This window comes from Erinaceus europaeus, chromosome 12, assembly GCF_950295315.1.
Source record: "Erinaceus europaeus chromosome 12, mEriEur2.1, whole genome shotgun sequence".
Classification (NCBI taxonomy): domain Eukaryota; kingdom Metazoa; phylum Chordata; class Mammalia; order Eulipotyphla; family Erinaceidae; genus Erinaceus; species Erinaceus europaeus.
Genome location: NC_080173.1, coordinates 40814249 through 40834176, shown reverse-complemented (window position 1 = coordinate 40834176; position 19928 = coordinate 40814249).

Here is a 19928-nt window from a genome sequence, read left to right as displayed (position 1 = left end):
CTACAAAATTAACATTCAGAAGTCAGTGGCATTCCTGTCTGCAAACATTAAGGCAAGTATAAACCTATGGGACTACATCAAAAAGCTTCTTCACAGCAAAAGAAACCAGTACCCAAACCAAGAGACCCCTCACAGAATGGGAGAAGATCTTTACATGCCATACATCAGGTAAGAGTTTAATAACCAGCATATATAATGAGCTTGCCAAACTCAACAAGACAACAATTAACCCCATCCAAAAATAGGAGGAGACTTGGACAGAATATTCACCACAGAAGAGATCCAAAAGGCTGAGAAACACATGAAAAAATGCTCCAAGTCTCTGATTGTCAGAGAAATGCAAATAAAGACAACAATGAGATACCACTTCACTCCTGTGAGAATGTCATACATCAGAAAAGGTAGCAGCAGCAAATGCTGGAGAGGCTGTGGGGTCAAAGGAACCCTCCTACACTGCTCGTGGGAATGTCAATTGGTCCAACCTCTGTGGAGAACAGTCTGGAGAACTCTCAGAAGGCTAGAAATGGACCTACCCTATGATGCTGCAATTCCTCTCCTGGGGATATATCCTAAGGAACCCAACACATCCATCCAAAAAGATCTGTGTACACACATGTTCTTGGCAGCACAATTTGTAATAGCCAAAACCTGGAAGCAACCCAGGTGTCCAACAACAGATGAATGGCTGAGCAAGTTGTGGTATGTATACACAATGGAATAGTACTCAGCTGTAAAAAATGGTGACTTCACCGTTTTCAGCCGATCTTGGATGGACCTTGAAAATTCATGTTAAGTGAAATAAGTCAGAAGCAGAAAGATGAATATGGGATGATCTCACTCTCAGGCAGAAGTTGAAAAACAAGATCAGAAGAGAAAACATAAGTAGAACCTGAAATGGAATTGGCGTATCACACCAAAGTATAAGACTCTGGGGTGGGTGAGTGGGGAGAATACAGGTCCATGAAGGATGATAGAGGACCTAGTGGGGGTTGTATTGTTATATGGGAAACTGGGGAATGTTATGCATGTACAAACTATTGTATTTACTGTTGAATATAAAACATTAATTCCCCAATAAAGAAATAAAAACAACAAATTTGCTGCTAAGAACATATGTGTACACAGATCCTTTTGGATGGGTGTGTTGGGTTCCTTAGGATATAATCCCAGGAGAGGCATTGCAGGATCATAGGGTAGGTCCATTTCTAGATTTCTGAGAGTTCTCCAGACTGTTCTCCACAGAGGTTGGACCAATTGACATTCCCACCAGCAGTGCTGGAGGGTTCCTTTGATCCCACAACCTCTCCAGCATTTGCTGCTGTTACCTTTTCTGATGTATGACATTCTCATAGGAGTGAAGGAATGAAGTGGTATCTCATTGTTGTCTTTATTTGCATTTCTCTGACAATCAAAGACTTAGAGCATTTTTTTCCCCATGTGTTTCTCGGCCTTTTGGGTCTCTTCTGTGGTGAATATTCTGTCCATGTCCTCCTCCCATTTTTGGATGAGGTTATTTGTTTTCTTGTTGTTGAGTTTGGCAAGCTCTTATATATTCTGGTTATTAGCCTCTTGTCTGACGTATGGCATGTAAAGATACTTGCCCATTCTGTGAGGGGTCTCTTGGTTTGGGTAGTGGTTTCTTTTACTATACAGAAGCTTTTTAATTTGGTGTAGTTCCATTGGTTTATGCTTGCCTTAGTCTTCTTTGTAATTGGATTCGTTTCATTGAAGATGTCATTAAAATTTATGCGGGGATTCTGGCATTAGTGCAGTGGATTAAGCACAAGTGGTGCAAAGCACAAGGACCAGCGGAAGGATCCTGGTTTGAGTCCCAGGCTTCCCACCTGCAGGGGGTTTTCTTTACAGGTGATGAAGCAGGTCTGCCGGTGTCTTTCTCTCCTCTCTGTCTTCCCCTCCTCTCTCCATTTCTCTCTGCCCTATAAAACAATGAGGACATCAATAACTACAACAATAAAACAAGGGCAACAAAAGAGAATAAATAAATATCTAAAAAATTATGCGGAAAAGAGTTATGTCAATATTTTCCTCTAAGTATCTGATAGTTTCTGGTCTAACATTCAAGTCCTTGATCCACTTGGAATTTACTTTTCTATTTGCAGAAATATAGTGGTTCAGTTTCATTCTTTTGCATGTTTAAACCCATTTTTTTCCAACACCATTTGTTGAAGAGACTCTGCTTTCCCCATTTAATAGTCTGGGCACCTTTGTCAAAGAGTAGATGTCCATAGGTGTGGGGACTTACTTCTGGGCTCTCAGTTCTATTGCACTGGTCAGTATGTCTATTCATGTTCCAGTACCAAACAGTTTTGATGACAATGGCCCTATAATACAGTTTGAAATCTGGGAGTGTGATGCCTCCGGTTCTGTTCTTTCTTCTCAAGATTGTTTTGGCCATTTTAGGTCTTTTCTGGTTCCAGATAAACATTTGTAGAATTTGTTCTATTCTCCTGAAAAATGTGGTTGGGATTTTGATGGGGAGGGATAGCATTAAATTTGTCTATGGCTTGTCTGTGGCTCTGTGCAGTATATTCATTTTGATGATGTTAATTCTTCCAACCCATGAACATGGAATATCTTTCCACTTCTTTGTGTCTTTTTCAATTTCCTTGAGTAATTTTCAGTATACAAGTCTTTCACTTCTTTGGTTAAGTTTACTCCTAGATATTTTATTGTTTTTGTTGCTATCGTAAAAGGAATTGATTTCTGGATTTCAACTTCTTCTTAGTGTTTGCAGACAGGAATGCCATTGACTTTTGAATGTTAATTTTGTAGCCTGACACTTTTCTGTATTGCCAGATGATTTCCTAAAGCTTCTTGCTGGATTCCTTAGGTTTTTCTGTGTATACTATCATGTCATTTGCAAATAAGGAGAGTTTGACTTCTTCTCTTCCAATCTGTATGCCTTTAATTCCTTGCTCCTGCCTGATTGCTATGGCAAGAAATTCCAACACTATGTTGAATAGTAATGGTGATAGTGGGCAGCCCTGTCTAGTACCTGATCTGAGGGGAAGTGCCTCCAGTTTTTCACCATTGGGTATGATGTTGACTATAGGTTTGCTATATATAGACTCCACTATCTGCAGGAATTTTCCATGTATTCCCATTTTTTGTAGTGTTTTGATCATAAAGGGATGTTGTCTTTCTCTGCATCTATTGAAATGACCATGTGGTTTTTGGTCTTGCTTTTGTTGATGTGGTGGATCACGTTTATTGATTTACATATATTAAACCAACTTTGCATGCCTGGGATAAACCCCATTTGGTCATGATGAACAATCTTTTTTTTTTTTTTTTAAAATTATCTGTTTTACTTACTGGATAGAGACAGCCAGAAATCTAGAGGGAAGAGGGTGATAGAGAGGGAGAGACAGAGAGACACCTGCAACAGTGCTTCACCACTTGCAAAGCATTTCCCCTGCAGGTGGGAACTTGGTGCTCAAACCTGGGTCCTTGCACATGTGTACTGAACTAGGTGCACCACCACCTGGCCCCTGAACAATCTTTTTAATATACTGCTGTATCCGGTTGGCTAGAATTTTGTTCAATATTTTAGCATCTATGTTCATCAGAGATATTGGTCTGTAGTTTTCTTTTTTGGTTGTGTCCCTGTCTGCTTTTGGTATCAAAGTGATGTTGTCTTCATAGAAGCAGGAAGGGAGTATTCCATTGTCTTCAATCTTCTGGAAAACTTTTAAAAGTAGAGGTATTAATTCTTCCTTGAAGGTTTTATAGAATTCACTTGTGAAACCATCTCGTCCAGGACTTTTATTTATGGGAAGATTTTTGATAACTGTTTCAGTTTCCTTAGCTGTGATGGGCCTATTCATGTTACCTAGTTCTTCTTTACTTAGTTTTGGAAGTTCGTAGGTATCTAGGAAATTGTCCATTTATTCCAGGTTCTCTAGCTTGGTGGCATATAGTTGTTCTTAGAAGCCTTGCATGATATGTTGAACTTCTGCGGTGTCTGTTGTGATAACTCCTCTTTCATTTATAATCTGATTTATTTAGGTCTTCTCCCTTTTTTGTTTTGTGAGTCTGGCTAAAGGTTTGTCAATTTTGTTTACTCTTTTGAAGAACCAACATTTACTTTCATTGATCTTTTGTATGGTTTTCTTACTTTTAATGTTATTGATTTCTGCCCTAACTTTAGTGATTTCTGTCCTTCTGCTTGATTTAGGGTTCCTTTGTTCTTCTTCTAGATCTTTAAGGTGTGCAATCAGGTTATTTATCCGTGCTTTTTCTTGTTTCCTAATGTGTGCTTGTATGGCTATGAACTTCCCTCTCAGTACTGCCTTAGCTGTGTCCCAAATATTTGGTAGCTTGTGTCTTCATTTTCAATGAACTCTCAAAACATTTTGATTTCTTCCTTGATTTCCTCTTTGACCCGGTAGTTGTTAAGAAGTGTACTGTTGAGCTTCCACATTTTGGGACTATTACTAATCTTTTGTTGATCGTTAAGTGTTAGTTTAGTTCCACTGTGGTCTGAGAAGATGCTTGGGATCATTTCAGTGCTCTTAAATTTGCTGATGCTGTCTTTGTGGCCTAACATATGGTCTATCCTTGAGAATGACCCATGTGGACTTGAGTAGAATGTGTATTCCCGTTTCTTGGGACGAATGACTCTGAAAATGTCCAATAGTTCTAGTTTATCTATCTCCTCATTTAGCTCCCTCACGTCTTTATTGATTTTCTTCCTGGATGATCTGTCAAGTTGAGAGTGGGGTGAAGTTCCCTACTACGACTGTGTTGCTATTAATATATTGCTGTAGCTCTTTCAGTAAAAGTTTGATGTATTTAGATGGCTTCTCATTGGGTGCATAGATGTTAATAATTGTTAAGTCCTCTTGATTGACTAATCTTCTGAGCATTAAGTAGTGTCCATGTCTATCTTTTAAAATTTTATTTATTTTAAAGTTTATCATGTCAGATATGAGAATAGCTGTTCCTGCCCTTTTTTGTGGGCCATTGGCTTGTATGATAGTTTTCCATCCTTTCACTTTGAGCCTGGATTTCCTGTAGACAGCATATTGTTGGGTTGTGTTTTCTGATCCATCTTCCTACTCTGTGCCTTTTAATAGGTGAAATCAGGCCATTGACATTTATTGATATCACCGATTTAAGATATTTTAATGCCATTTTTGTAGATTTTTAGAGTGTTCTGATATATGGTCTATTTATGGTGGTCTGACTGTTTATAGGAGACCTTTCAGAACTTCTTTCAGGGCATGTATGGTGATAGTTGATTCTTTCAACTGTTGCTTGTGCGAAGGTTGCTCGTCCTCCACTTAGTCTGAATGACAGTCTAGCAGGATACAGTAATCTTGATTGAAAGCCTTTCTCATTGAACACTCAATAGATATCTTGGTATTCTCTTCTGGCCTATAGTGTTTGTGTGGAGAAGTCTGCTGCTATTCTGATTGGTATCCCTCTAGGTGACTCTTTGTTTTTTTCTTGCAGCCTTCAGGATCCTTTCTTTTTCCTTATTCCTTTCCAGTCTAAATATGTTGTGTCTTGATGTCTTTAAGTCTTGGTTAGTTCTGTTTTTTGACCCTCTGGCCTTCTTGAACCTTTATGTCTTTTATGTTGTCTAGACTAGAGAAGTTCTCAGCTATTATGTCCTGAAGAATGCTTTCCTCCCCTCCCTTTCTTTCTTCCTCTGGTAGACCAATAATGCGTATATTGTTTTTTTTGAAGTCATCCTATAGGACTCTGTTGTTGTTTTCAGCATCTCTTAATCTCTTTTTGAGATCTTTTACTTCTTTTTTAGTTGTCTTTAATTTCTCCTCAATCTTGCTGATTCTGTTTAGTCTCATTTATTCTATTCTCTCTGCCCTCTACTGTTTTCTGGAGTTCATCTATTTTGTTACCCTGTTCTGATACTGTTTTAGCTTGTTCAGCTTATTGTGTTCCCAGCTCAGCGATTTTAGCTTTTAGCTCTCTAATAACCTTGAGATAATTAATGTTTTCTTCTAGGGTCTCATTTGTTGTTTCTGCATTTCTGATGATAATTCTTTCAAACTCTTTACTCACTCCTGTGATTATTTCCTTAACTAGTGTTTGAATGCTGACCTCATTTTTTTATACTTCAACTTTTGGGGGCTTTTAGCTGGACTCTTTTCTTGGTTCATTTTCTTCAGTATTTCTTCTTGTTGGTTTAACCATGTCATATATTATGTTGTGAGTTCCCTCTCTCAGTACTTTTCCTTCTTTCTTTCTTTCTTTTTTTTTTTTTTTTTTAGTATTTTTCAAATTACTGATCACTCTTGCCTGGATTGACTTGTTTCTGAGTAATCTAATTAAAGGGTTCACAGTTGTGGAAATTGACAGTTGACTGAATAGTATTTTAATCCCTGAGTTGGAGCTCAGTGGCTTAAAAGCCTCTTTTGTTCTTTATCTTCCCTGTAGGCTATGGGAGCCTGAGGGCTTTTAAACTATAAGTAGGCTTCTTAGCTTAATCACTGCCTCCTGACCAAGAGATAACACAGCGTGTGGCAGAGATAACACAATGGTTTTCAAAGAGACTCTCACAGCCCCTTGCTAGGCCACCAAAGTATAGATCTTCTCCTGAGTTTCCTGGTTAGTTCTCTGTCCCCTGATGTCAGCACAGGGCCACCCTGCTGCTGCTCCAGATTCTGAGGGCAGTGGCAATGGAGACTCACAGTTGCATTTGATGAGTCTCAGGGGAGTCCTCTCCTCCCTCCAGCCATCCCCTTGTTGGTTAAACAGACTGGAGGTGGTGTCTCAACTGGTAAACTGCCTGTTACCAGCCATTTAATCTCTCCCTAGGCTCCTCTTTATCCAGGAGCCACATGTGTTTGCACTACCGGTGTTTGGTGGGCTCCTGAAGTCGTTCTAGTTCTGTCTTGTTGCAGTCCCATGTGGTCTCCTTTGTTATTCCTAGTTGACCTGGGATAGGAGAGGAGAGAAACACAGCTGCTGCTGCTCGTAGCCCTGCCTCCTAAAGTCACCACGATGGCTACTTATGAGTGCCCAAATTACCATGCATGAGGGTCTGGGTTCCGGCCCCCAGTTCCTACCTACAGGGGTAAGCTTCACAAACTGTGGAACAATATTGCAGGTATTTCTATTTCTCTGATTTAAAAATTTTTAATATTATTTTTTATTTATAAAGAGGAAACTCTATGCAAACAGACTCTCATGCCTGAGTTGCCAAAGTCCCAGGTTCAATTCCCCGCACCACCATAAGCCAGAGCTGAACAGTGCTCTGGTTAAAAGATAAAAAAAAAATTTAAAAAATTAAAAAAAAAGAGGAAACTTGACTAAACCATAGGAAAAGAGGGGTACAACTTCACACAGTAGCCACCACCAGAACTCTGTATCCCATCCCATCCCCTGAGAGCTTTCCTATTCTTTAACTTTCTGGGAGTATGGACCCAAGGTCATTTTGGGATGAAGAAGGTGGAAGGTCTGGCTTCTGTAATTGCTTCTTCACTGAACTTGGGCATTGACAGGTTGATCCATACTCCCAGCCTGTCTCTCTCTTTCCCTAGTTGGGAAGGGCTCTGGGGAAGCAGAGCTCTAAGACACATTGGTGGGATTGTCTGTCCAGGGAAGTCTGGTTAGCATCATGCTAGCATCTGGCACCTGATGGTTAAAAAGAGAATTAACATACAAAGCCAAACAAATTGTTGACCAATCATGGACTTAAATGCTGGAATAGTGCAGATGAAGAGTTGGGGCAGGTCCTCTGTTTTGTAGATAGCTAGTAGGCATATTTTAGTTATATTCCAAATGGCCTGTGGCTATACTAGTTTTTGTTTGTTTGTTTGTTTGTTTTTTTCTTTTTCCTTTTCCCCCTGAGCCTGAAATCTGTTATGCTGGTGGATCCACGTTATTGTCTGGGAAGATGATGCCACTATTGGAAAAAGGATCAGAAAGCTGAGTCAGGGAAGAGAATATCTCCCTAATATGGGAAAGGGGTATAAGTATTGTTGACTGTAAACTATATCGATTTGATGTGATCTGGGGCCCATAATCAGCTTAGGAGCGTATGTGACCTCTGTATCCCTGTAGATCTGAGCTCACATTCTGTGGTCATGAGTAGGAACATTCTAGGCTGCCCTAATATCGACCCATCTTCCTCAGGTGTAGCATAGAGTATGTTGTCCATCCTTGCTTCAGAGGATGGAATATTCTCTACCATTGTTGATCCAAGTTGAGGGCAAGGTTCAATTGGGGCCCACAAAGGGGTCTATTATGTTGTTCCTGATAGAAATGACTGTTGACAATGGAGAGAGGGATTTATTCGAGGTCTAGGCCTATCATGTCTGTTTGGGAATCTCAGGACTCCCTGAATAGGGCCACAGCTGATGGGGTGGCCTGATAGTGACTAAAGAGTCATCATTAAAATATGCCAGTCTCTTGCCCTTATTCAGCTTTTGCAGTCCTTACTTTGATAAGGTTACCTTTGGACTGAGTGACATAACTGTAATAGGAATTAGGTGAGGAGGGTATCTAAGTTTAAGTAGACACTATTTCATTATGAACTTTATACTGACTACAGACTATTGTGTATTTTTGCTTTTAGGTATATATTTTGCCCTATTTTATGGATACTTGTGAACATATGCTCTATCTTATGGGACCTGGTCTTTATCTAGGTTTTGGGACTTTGTTAGGAAGTGAACTTCCTGGAATGGAATTAGAAGATACTATGAAAGGAAAAGTCTTACCTGAGTAATGAGGATGAAGGGTTGACATTCCATTTCTAACGTCTGAAGTGAAGCATGCTGAGGTGGTACTTGTTGCATTGATTAGGTTGGGAGGCAATATCATTTGGTATGAATTAAGTGAAGCTTGCAGGAAAGTGACCCCCACCCTAGAGGTTCCAGGATTGGGGGAAATATAGGCTCTATAGAGGAAGTGGGAGGTTCCTGCTATCTTAGGGTTTAAGAAGACAATAGATAGTTATTGCTATAATCACATTATTTGGCAATTGGGTTAACTTTGAAATATCCCTTTGTTAGGATTTGCTATAACATACACACCATCACCATATTTTATGTCCTTTGACATTATTTGCATATAGCTGTGCCACCAGTTGCTTCTGTTCTCCCTGGTCTAAGCTTTTAAGAGAGTCAACATATCAAAGACTCAGCCTATGTATTAAAAAGACTCAGTCTGTGCTTTAAAAAGTTTATACATTCAATTTTCCTTCTCTCATATTAATTAGTGATTTGTATGACTAAAAATTAATAGGAGTGTACATAAACACCATTCCCACCACCAAAAGACTGTGTCCCATTACCTTCTCCTAACCCCCCCCCCCCCCCCGCCTTGAAGATGAATTCACCCTCACCCTCAACCCAGGGTTTTTACTTTGGTGCCCTACTCCAAATTTAGTCAAATCCTGCTTTGAGTTTCCCTTTCTGCTATTCTTTCTCAACTTCTGTTTATGAGTGGAATTATCCCATACCCATCTTTATATTTCTGACTTAGCTCACTTAACATAATTCCTTCTAACTCCATCCAAGATGGGTCAGAGAAGGTGGGTTCATTGTTCTTAATAGCTGAGTAGTATTCCATTGTGTGTATAGACCACAGCTTTCTCAGCCACTCATCTGTTGTTGGGCACTGGGTTGCTTCCAGGTTTAGCAGGGGTAAGCTTCACAAACAGCTGAACAGTACTTCAGCTGTCTCTCCTCTCTGATTTTTTTTTCTCTCTCTCCCTTTACTCCTTTTCTGCTTTTCTCTGGAGGAAGAAAAGAAATAACCAGTAGGAATGGTGGAGCCATGCAGGTACCCAACCCCAGTGGTAACCCTGATGGCAAAACAAACAAACAAACAAACAAACAAACAGGATGCAGAACCCTCTCCCTATTCCAAAGTTTACCTTTGCTTCTTCTGGCCATTTCCTTTCCTCCTTAGAAAACAGCTAAGAGGGCTAGGAAGACAGCATAATGGTTATGTTAATTATAGTCATGTCTGAGGCTCTGAGCTTCCAGGTTCAATCCCCAGCACCACCAAAACCAGAGCTGAACAGTGCTGTGATAAAAGTAAGCACAGAAATTAAATACAAATGAAAGAAAGAAAAAAGGAAAGATCTAAGGTTCTGATCTTGGCCACCATTGCTTAGTTCTGCCTGTTCTAGAACTTCATCTTAGTGGAAACATAACATATACCATTAGAAAACAGATTTACAAAGCCGGGTGGTGGTGCACCTAGTTGAGTGCAATTATTACAATGAACAAGGATCCAGATTTGAGCCCCCACCTGCAGGGGCAAAGCTTTGTGAGTGGTGAAGTAGTGCTGCAGCTGTCTCTCTCCCTCTCTCTCATCCCCTTCCCTCTTGATTTCTAGCTGTCTCTATCAATAAATAAAGATAATAATAATAAAAAAAACTGGTCCAAGCAGTGGTGCACCTGGCTAAGCACCTATATTATAGTGCACAAGGACTCAGGTTCAAGCCCTTCTCCCCACCTGCAGGGGGAAAGATTCATGAGTGGTGAAGCAGGTCTACAGATGTCTCTCTCTCTCTCCTTTTCTGTCTTCTCCTCCCCTTTCAATTTCTCTCTTTTCTGTCCAATAATAAATAAATAACAATAAAATAAAATGTTTTTAAAAAAGATTTATTTTAAAGAGAGAGAATACAGTCCTGCTCAGCTCTAGCTTACAGTGGTGGTGAGATTGAACCTGAGATCTCCAGGCCTCATGCATGCCAATCTGATATGCTACCATTGTGCTGTATCCCTGGCCCAGCAGGTGTCATCTTTAAAGAGTGTGTGGACACTGGCTCCTTTTATTAAGCACATTTATTGAGATCTATCTACATTGTTGTATATGTTTGCTCCCTTCTGTCATTAGATAATGTGACATTTCTCTCTGTTTGTCCTTCTAGTTCTCAGCTTGGGTCTATTGTGAATAAAACAGCTGTAATCTATATCTCTGTGTGGACATGTGTCTACATTTCTCTGTAAAAAAATACCTGGGAGGGGAGTTACTAGTCTTCTTTCTTTCCTGTGATCACATAAAAAAAAAGAAAAGAAAGTTAAAGAAAGGGAAGGGAAGGGAAGGAAGGAAGGAAAGAAGAAAGGAAGAAAGAAAAGGAAAAGTTGGAGACAGCTCTTTGTGTTAGAGCACAGAACTTGCATGCCTGAGGCCCCAAAGATCCCAGGTTCAATCCCCAGCACCAAGATAACTAGAGCTGAGCAGTGTTCTTATATCCTTTTCCCTCATAAATAAATCTTTTTTTAAAGGGGGGGAAGGAGGAGGGAAGAGGAGGGAAAAGGAGAGGAGGAGGTGGGAGAGGAGAAGGAAGAGGAGGGAGAAGAGAAAAGTATCCAGGGTACAGAAATCATGTACAATAACCTTGGTTATCAAAGATGCTGCCCCACGTGGACAGTTCTTGGCAGGCTGGGAAGGATGGTTTGTCACTGGGACATATCACATTCAAACCTTGACTCTGTCTTTGTTAACTGTGTGACCTTAGACACATTTCTGACCTCTCTGAACTTTCACTCCTCTGTACGTTGAAGACAGCTTTCACAGTTGGAAGTTCCTGGAGATTAGGGTGTTGAAACACCTGGCCCAGCTGGTAAGTCTCTGCTCCACATCCCGTTAATACTGCACACTTTTCAAGGGCCAGTGTCTTCTCTGGCAGTTGTGTTTCCCCCCCCTTAAAATTTTAGATGAAAAGAATAAACATTGAGGAGGTGAGCAGGTGGCTTACCTGGTAAACTATACACATTGCCATTAGTGAAGAGCTGGGTTTGAGCCCAGGACCACCACCTACTGGGGAGAAGTTTTAAGAGGAGTGGAGTAATTCTGTGTCTCCCCTTCTCTCCCTCTCTATTTCTGTCTCTCACCCTCTATTTAAAAGAAAGTCTGTGTGTGTTGGGGGTGGGGGGACACCAGAAATAGTGTATTTTTGTAGGCACTAAGCCCCAGTGATAATCCCAGTGGCCAAAGGGGGAAAAAAGAAAGGAAAAGCATTGATAGAATACTTGCCATGGACCAGCATAAGTGTGAGTGACTTGCAAATGTTAGTTCATTTAGTTATACCAGCAGCACCACAAAGCAGTTGGTGATCAGCATGCATGTTTTATATTTGAGGCAATGATTCCTACAAAGTCACACAGCAAGTAAATGTAAAGCCTTTGGATATTCTTGGTATGACCATTTCTATAGATTTACCAGTCCTGAATATTACCATATAAACATAGTCATACAATAGGTTTTTTTTTCTTTTTTTTGAGAAGAAGCCTCGAGCATGCACCATTTCACTGCTCTGGCTTCCTTTTCATTTCCCACTCAGATGGAGAGGCACAGAGAGGGAGAGACACCACAGCATCAGAACTTCCCCCACCACCACAGCCCCTCCCATAGGGAGCTGGGGACTCGAACCTGGACCTCGTGCTTGTCAGGGAAAGCCCCCTGGCTAGTGAAGAGTCACTTTGACTCTCCATGTGATTTTATTTTATTTTATTTTATTTTATTTTATTTTATTTTATTTTATTTTATTTTATTTGCATCTGGCTCTGCATGTTTTCAAGGTTCACCCATGTTAAAGTGTATGTTGCTATTTAATTCCTTGTAGTTGGCTGGTATTTCATTGAAAGGGGACCCTTCATAATTCCTCTAGGTCTGAGTGGGTTCCACCTTTGGACCCCTGTTACTGGTGCTTCAGTGAACATCTGTGTACAATCTGTGCTTGGACATTATTAATTAAATTTATTTAATTAGCGCTTTTAATTATTGAAGGGGTGGTGTATATGCTGAGTGTGAAGTGTCTGGGCTGAGTGGTGATTCTGTGTTTAGGTCCTTTAATCTGGGAGTGGTGTCACTGCTCTTTCCCAGTCAGCTCCCTGATCATCCTTGTGCTGTGCTGGTCACTTTCCTGTCAGCTGGTTCCTTTCCCAAGCCTCCCTCCTCTTCTGCACCTGAATGTGTACGTGTGTGTTGGGGGGGTGGATCTGGGACTAGGAGGCAGGGGGTGGGGGAGAATCATCTGAGGATGGAATTGAAGGCAGGTGAGGGAGGGAGGGAGAAAGGAGGGGTCTGCACCCATTTTAGGGCTGGGCACAAAAAGAAACTCTGGGGTTACCACAAGTTCAGTGCCTGCACAGCTCTACTGTTCCCAGTATCTATTCTTTCCTTTGTGATAGATGGTGAGAGACAGAGATAGAAAGAGACAGTGAATGGGGAGATATTGCAGTACTGCCCCACTGCTTGTCAGACCTGCTTCACCACTTGTGAAGTGACCCCCATGCAGGTGGGGAGCTGGGGGCTCGAACCGGGATTCTTACACCAGTTCCTGCACTTTGTGCAGTGTGTGCTTAATCCTCTGCGCTACCGCCTGGTCCCCTTTAGTGGCTCTTCTAAGGTTGCAGGTCCAATAGGCTGGTCCAGGTCCCTGCCCTCCAGGCTTCCAGAGAGTGGGTGTTCTGTGGCACCACTGCTCCCCAGAACAGGTCTCTCAGAGGACCACCAGGGGTTCGGGGCACTCAGCCTGTAGATAGCAGTGAGAAAGGGGTGAGAAGAGACCTAGGAAATATATGGGCACAGCTTTCACATTAGAGATGCCCTTGAGGAGGGACAAAGAGGCCATAAGTTGACAGATGAAAAGAAAAACCTACAAATTGTTTCCACCTCACTTCCCTGAGGTCTGTGTCTCACTGCTCTGAGAGTAAAAATCAAGGTCATCTTGCTGCTCAGCGAGTAAGAACCAAAGTCAGACTGACCTCCAAGCCATCTATCTCATGCTTAGGGACAGAGAGATAAGTGTACAGACAGGTTGGGAAACAACCAACTTTCTTTCTTTCTTTCTTTCTTTCTTTCTTTCTTTCTTTCTTTCTTTCTTTCTCTTTCTTCTTTCTCTTCCTTCCTTCCTTCCTTCCTTCCTTTCTTCCTTCCTTTCTATTTCTTTCTCTCTCCTCTCTTTCTTTCTTTCTTTCTTTCTTTCTTTCTTTCTTTCTTTCTTTCTTTCTTTCTTTTTCTCTTCCTCTCCTCCTTCATCTTCTCCTCCTCTTTCTCCTCCTCCTCCTCCTCCTCTCTCTCTCTCTCTCTCTCTCTCTCTCTGTCTCTTCCTCTCAAGGCCACCCCCCACTTCTGAAACCTACAAAAGTTGGAGAAAGAAGAAATGATAGAATAGCATGACCTAGTTTTTAGCCAGGCCCCCATTTCATTAAAGGAAGCTTTGGTGCTGTGGTCTCATTCTCTCTCAAATAAATAAATAAATAAATAACAACATGGGTCAGAGAAATACTTCACTTGAATAGTGCAATGCTTTGCAATGTGGGTGATGCAGGTTCAAGCCCAGCCCCAACTGTAGTTAAGGAAGTTTGGGTACTGTGGTGTCTCTCCCTCTATCTCTGTCTCTATATTAACAAAAATGGGGGTGTTAGGAGAGGGACACCCTAGCAGCCTTTTTTCCTGCAGAGTCTAAGAGACAGTATAGTTTAAGGATCTTGGGTCCATATTCCCAGAGGGTTAAAGAGTAAGGAAGCTATCAGGGGAGGGTTTGGTAAACGGAGATCTGGTGGTGGGAATTGTGCGATGCTGTACTCCTCTTATCCTATGGCTTTGTCAATGTTTCCTTTTTATAAATAAAAAATTAAAAACGGAAGAGTCTTCATATATAGGTGCCATTGTTGGGATCTTTAAAAATATTGTCTTTCACAATAAACTCCAGTACTTGCAGCACTAACCCTGTCTCTGTTTCATGGGGATCTATTCTAGCAGCTTTGCACTATTTCCATAGTAGGAAGACATTACACATTGCATTGCAGTTGAAGGCTCCACTAGTCACAGGGAATGGAGGACTTGGGTTCTGTCTGTGAGTCTTTCCTACCACTGGGTGGTTGGTTGTTCTAAATTCTGCTCACATGTGCAAACATGCAGCCCACAATTTAGAGACATGAGTGCACCGAAAACCAGCTTGAGTGGTGCTGAATCATTAGGCATTCACTATTTTTTAAATTTATTTTCATTTACTTATTTTTTGCCACTGGGGTTATCAATGGGGTTTACTGCCTGCACAACTTCAGCACTCCCAGCAGCTCCACCATTTCCTGTGAGAATTTTTTTTTTTTGCTATAGACAGGTAGAGAGAGAGAGAGAGAGAGAGAGAGAGAATAGAGATAGAGAGAAAAGGAGAGACATTGCAGCACTGCTCCACTGCTCAAGAACCTTCTACCTTGTAGTCACTTCCCTGTGGTGGCTGAGAACTTGCACCTGGGTTCTAGCACGTGATAATGTGTGTACTCCACTGGATAGAAGAACTGGATAGAAGAACATCCCCCAGTTCCAGGAATTTACTCTTAAAACAAACTTACAGTAGCCAGGGAAGTGGCTCAGTGGGTAAGAGCACACTCCTTACATGCCCAAAGACTTGGGTTCAGTTTCTTGCACTCCATATTACCAATGCATGCTAAGGTCTCTTTCTGTTTACCTTATTCATAAAAATAAATAAAGCTTTTTAAAAAAATTTTATTTATTTTAATATTTATTTTATTTATTTATTCCCTTTGTTGCCCTTGTTGTTTTTATTGTTGTAGTTATTATTGTTGTCATTGTTGGATAGGACAGAGAGAAATGGAGAGAGGAGGGGAAGACAGAGAGGAGGAGAGAAAGATAGACACCTGCAGACCTGCTTCACCGCCTGTGAAGCGACTCCCCTGCAGGTGGGGAGCCGGGGCTCGAACTAAATAAAGCTTTAAAGTAAAGAAACACATGTGATTGCATCTGAATGTCAAGACTGAACTAAGAATTGTTAGAATGGTTCAGGAGGTGGCATAGTGGATAAAGCATTAAACTCTCAAGTATGATGTCCTGAATTTGATCCCCAGCAACACATGTACCAGAGTGATGTCTGGTTCTTTCCCTCTCTCCTCCTACCTTTCTAATAAATAATTAAAAATATTTAAAAAAAAGAATTATTAGAGATGACTTCTATATATTAATTCTTTCATATTTTTTCTCTCTCCATCTCTATTATTATTTATTTATTTATTCACAAATTACCTCTTTAGTAACACAGGGCCACATTTCAAATGCTTTCTTATTAAAGATTTACTTATTCATTAACAAGAAGCAGAGGAAGAGAGCATCATTTTGGCACATGTGATGCTGGTGATCTAACTCAGAACCTCATACTCTAAGCCACCTTCTGGGCAACTGTGGATTACTATTATTATTATTTTAGTTAATTTTTATTTATTTATTTACTTATATTTATTTATTTTTACCAGAGCACTGTTCACCTCTGGCTTATGGTGGTGTAGGGGATTGAACCTGGGATTTCAAAGCCTCAGACATGAGAGTCTGTTTGCATAACCATTATGCTATATACCCTCTGCCAGAATATTATTTTATTTTGTTTTTTTAGAGCTCATCTTTTTTTTTTTCCTCCTCCAGGGTTATTGCTGGGCTCGGTGCCTGCACCATGAATCCACCGCTCCTGGAGGCCATTTTTTTCCCCCTTTTGTTGCCCTTGTTGTAGCCTCGTTGTGGTTATCATTATTGCCCTTGTTGACGCAATTCATTGTTGGATAGGACAGAGAGAAATGGAGAGAGGAGGGGGAGACAGAGAGGAGGAGAGAAAGACACCTGCAGACCTGCTTCACCGCCTGTGAAGCGACTCCCCTGCAGGTGGGGAGCCGGGGGCTGGAACCGGGATCCTTATGCCTGTCCCTGCACTTTGCGCCACATGCACTTAACCCACTGCGCCACCGCCCGACCCCCTAGAGCTCATCTTTTTTTTTTTTTTATAAATATTTATTTTATTTATTTATTCCCTTTTGTTGCCCTTGTTGTTTTATTGTTGTAGTTATTATTGTTGTTGTCGTTGTTGGATAGGACAGAGAGAAATGGAGAGAGGAGGGGAAGACAGGGAGGAGGAGAGAAAGATAGACACCTGCAGACCTGCTTCACCGCCTGTGAAGCGACTCCCCTGCAGGTGGGGAGCCGGGGTTCGAACCGGGATCCTTATGCCGGTCCTTGTGCTTTGCGCCACCTGCGCTTAACCTGCTGCGCTACCGCCCGACTCCCTAGAGCTCATCTTTTAAAAAAATTTTTAAAAATATTTATTTTCCCTTTTGTTGCCCTTGTTTTAACATTGTTGTGGTTATTGATGTCGTTGTTGTTGGATAGGACAGAGAGAAATGGAGAGAGGAGGGGAAGACAGAGGGGGAGAGAAAGACAGACACCTGCAGACCTGCATCACCGCTTGTGAAGTGATGCCCCTGCAGATGGGGAGCAAGGGGCTTGAATCCGGATCCTTGCACCAGTCCTTGCACTTTGTGCCATGTGCGCTTAACTTGCTGCGCCACCACCCTACTCCCCGGAATATTATTTTTATTAGCCCCCCAGAAATCTACCTCAGTCAAAATTGCACCTTCCCTACTCACCCTCCTGTACTAAGATCCCTGGTAGTCTCTGTATTTTACTCATTTATGTGTTGTCTATCTCTTCCTAGAATGCCAACTTCCAAGGCAGGGATTTTTTTTTTCTTTCTCCCACTACAATTTCCCCAGTGGCTAAAACATCACCTGGCACACATATGTATATATCTATAAATGTTTAAGCAACAAATGAATTGGGCTTTGCACCTAAGTAGTTTGAACTAAAGTTAGCAAGCAAAAAACACCCCCTGACCAGAAACCTTATCCACTGAATTGCAAATCAGACTTAAGCACTGAAAGAAGATCTATTTTAAATTTAGATGGTGGAAATTTTCAACAGACACCAAGTGGCCAGTTTAATACATTTCCCAGTTGTAATGCTGTGTCTGTGGCCAGTCTTGCCTCATGCGTACCTTCACCCATATCTGCCCTCCCTTACTTTGTTAAGAAAAATTTCCCACCAAAGCTAGCAATTTAGAAGCTCAAGAAAATAAACGTCAGCCTGCCTTGCTATGTGTGCAACTCAGCTTTGAACCTAGCCCCATCACACTGAGTTTCTTTGCTGGGGTGTCTTTCCCAGTCTCTGTGTCTTTATGTGTCTATCTGGAAAAGGTGACCTGGATGAAACCATAATGATGACAAAAACAAACCAGGGAGTCGGGCGGTAGCGCAGCGGGTTAAGCGCAGGTGTCGCAAAGCGCAAGGACCGGCGGAAAGATACCAGTTCGAGACCCCATGTCCCCACCTGCAGGGTGTCGCTCCACAAGCAGTGAAACAGGTCTGCAGGTGTCTTTCTCTTCCCCTCTGTCTTCCCCTCCTCTCTCCATTTCTCTTTGTCCTATCCAACAATGACAACAACAATAATAACTACAACAATAAAACAAGGGCAACAAATTTAAAAACAAACAAACCCAACAGTGTCTGTAGAAGAGTGTGGGGTTTGGGCACTGCTTTCTGGAGCCTCTGCCTCTGCCCCCTCCAGCTGCATCCAAAGTGCTGGAGGGGCTTGCTCTTATCTGAAGGATTAGGTGAACCCCACACCTGTGCTAGTGGCAGGATTCTGCTCCTTACAGGCTGAAGGTTTGAGGCTTCCCTCCATCCCTTGCCAAGTGTGTGCCTTACCAAAGAAAGAGTCAGACGACAGTCACACTCTCTTGTAATCTGCAGCAGAAGTGATGACCCATGACACTAGCATTAGAGGTGAGTCACAGTTGTTAGAATAGTGACTATCTACCTGGTGAACTATGACAATGTCTGAGCTCTGACTCTGAGTTTGCTCAACTTGGCTTTATGGGGAACTTAATGTTTTCAGAGGCAGCTTCCATGGGAATGAGAAGCTACAGATAACTACCTGAACTTCTATAGTCTGTTCTATACAGGAGGAACTGGCTCTTATGTTTCTGTTGTTTCCTTTCTCCCTCCCCCCCCCAAAAAAAAACCAAACTACACACACACACATTAGAGGAAGAATCAGAGCATCATTCCGGCACATATAATGCCAGAGATCAAACTCAAGATTGTATGCCTGAGAGTCCAGTGCTCCGTTCACTGCATCACCTCCTGAGCCACCCTCCATTACTTCTTTTTAAAAAATTTTATTTACAAAAAGGAAACACTGACAAAACCATAGGATAAGAGGGGTACAACTCCACACAATTTCTACCACCAGAACTCTGTATCTCATCCCCTCCCCTGATAGCTTTTCTATCCTTTATCCTTCTGGGAGCATGGACCCAGGGTCATTATGGGGTGCAGAAGGTGGAAGGTCTGGCTTCTGTAATTGCTTCTTTGCTGAACATGGGCGTTGGCAGGTCGATTCATACTCCCAGCATGTCTCTCTCTTTCCCTTGTGGGGTGGGTCTCTGGGGAAGCAGGGCTCCAGGACATATTGGTGGGATCGTCTGCCCACGGAGGTCCAGTTGGCATCATGGTAGCATCACTTCCATTATTTCTTGACCCATTTTTGTATGGCAGCTAGCTGCCAAGATGACTTTGTAGTGAGGGTCGTGGCCGCATAAGGCCTTCAGATAGTCTCTTCCATATTCAGTCAGGCTGATCTGATTAGCCAAAGGAGTAAAGTAGAGGTGAAAGTGTGTAATTGATGAGGCTATAGATGGCATTGCTGCTTCTGCCATAATCTTTTACTTCTCTCACCCTGGGGATCCAGCTACTAAACTGTGGAGGTTTTCAAGCATCCCTGTTTAGAGAAACTGAAGCCTTCTGTTAGGAAATATACAACCTATGTTTTAAATGCACAGTCTCCCCCGCAGTCAATATCACTGATCATAGTGGAGTTTTGTTAGAATTGATGAACACATCACTATCATGCACAGTCCATTGTTATGTCAGATTTCACTAACAACTTGTGCATTTTTGGGTTTGGAGAAATATATTTAAAATGCACACAGTTTGTTGTTTTTGTACTTTTTTGAATAAATACCAAGAAGTATAATTGCTAGGTTATATGGCCAGTGTATATTTAGCATGGTGAGAATTTGCCGGTCTTCCAAAATCACTTTACATTCACATCATCAGAGAATGAGAGTT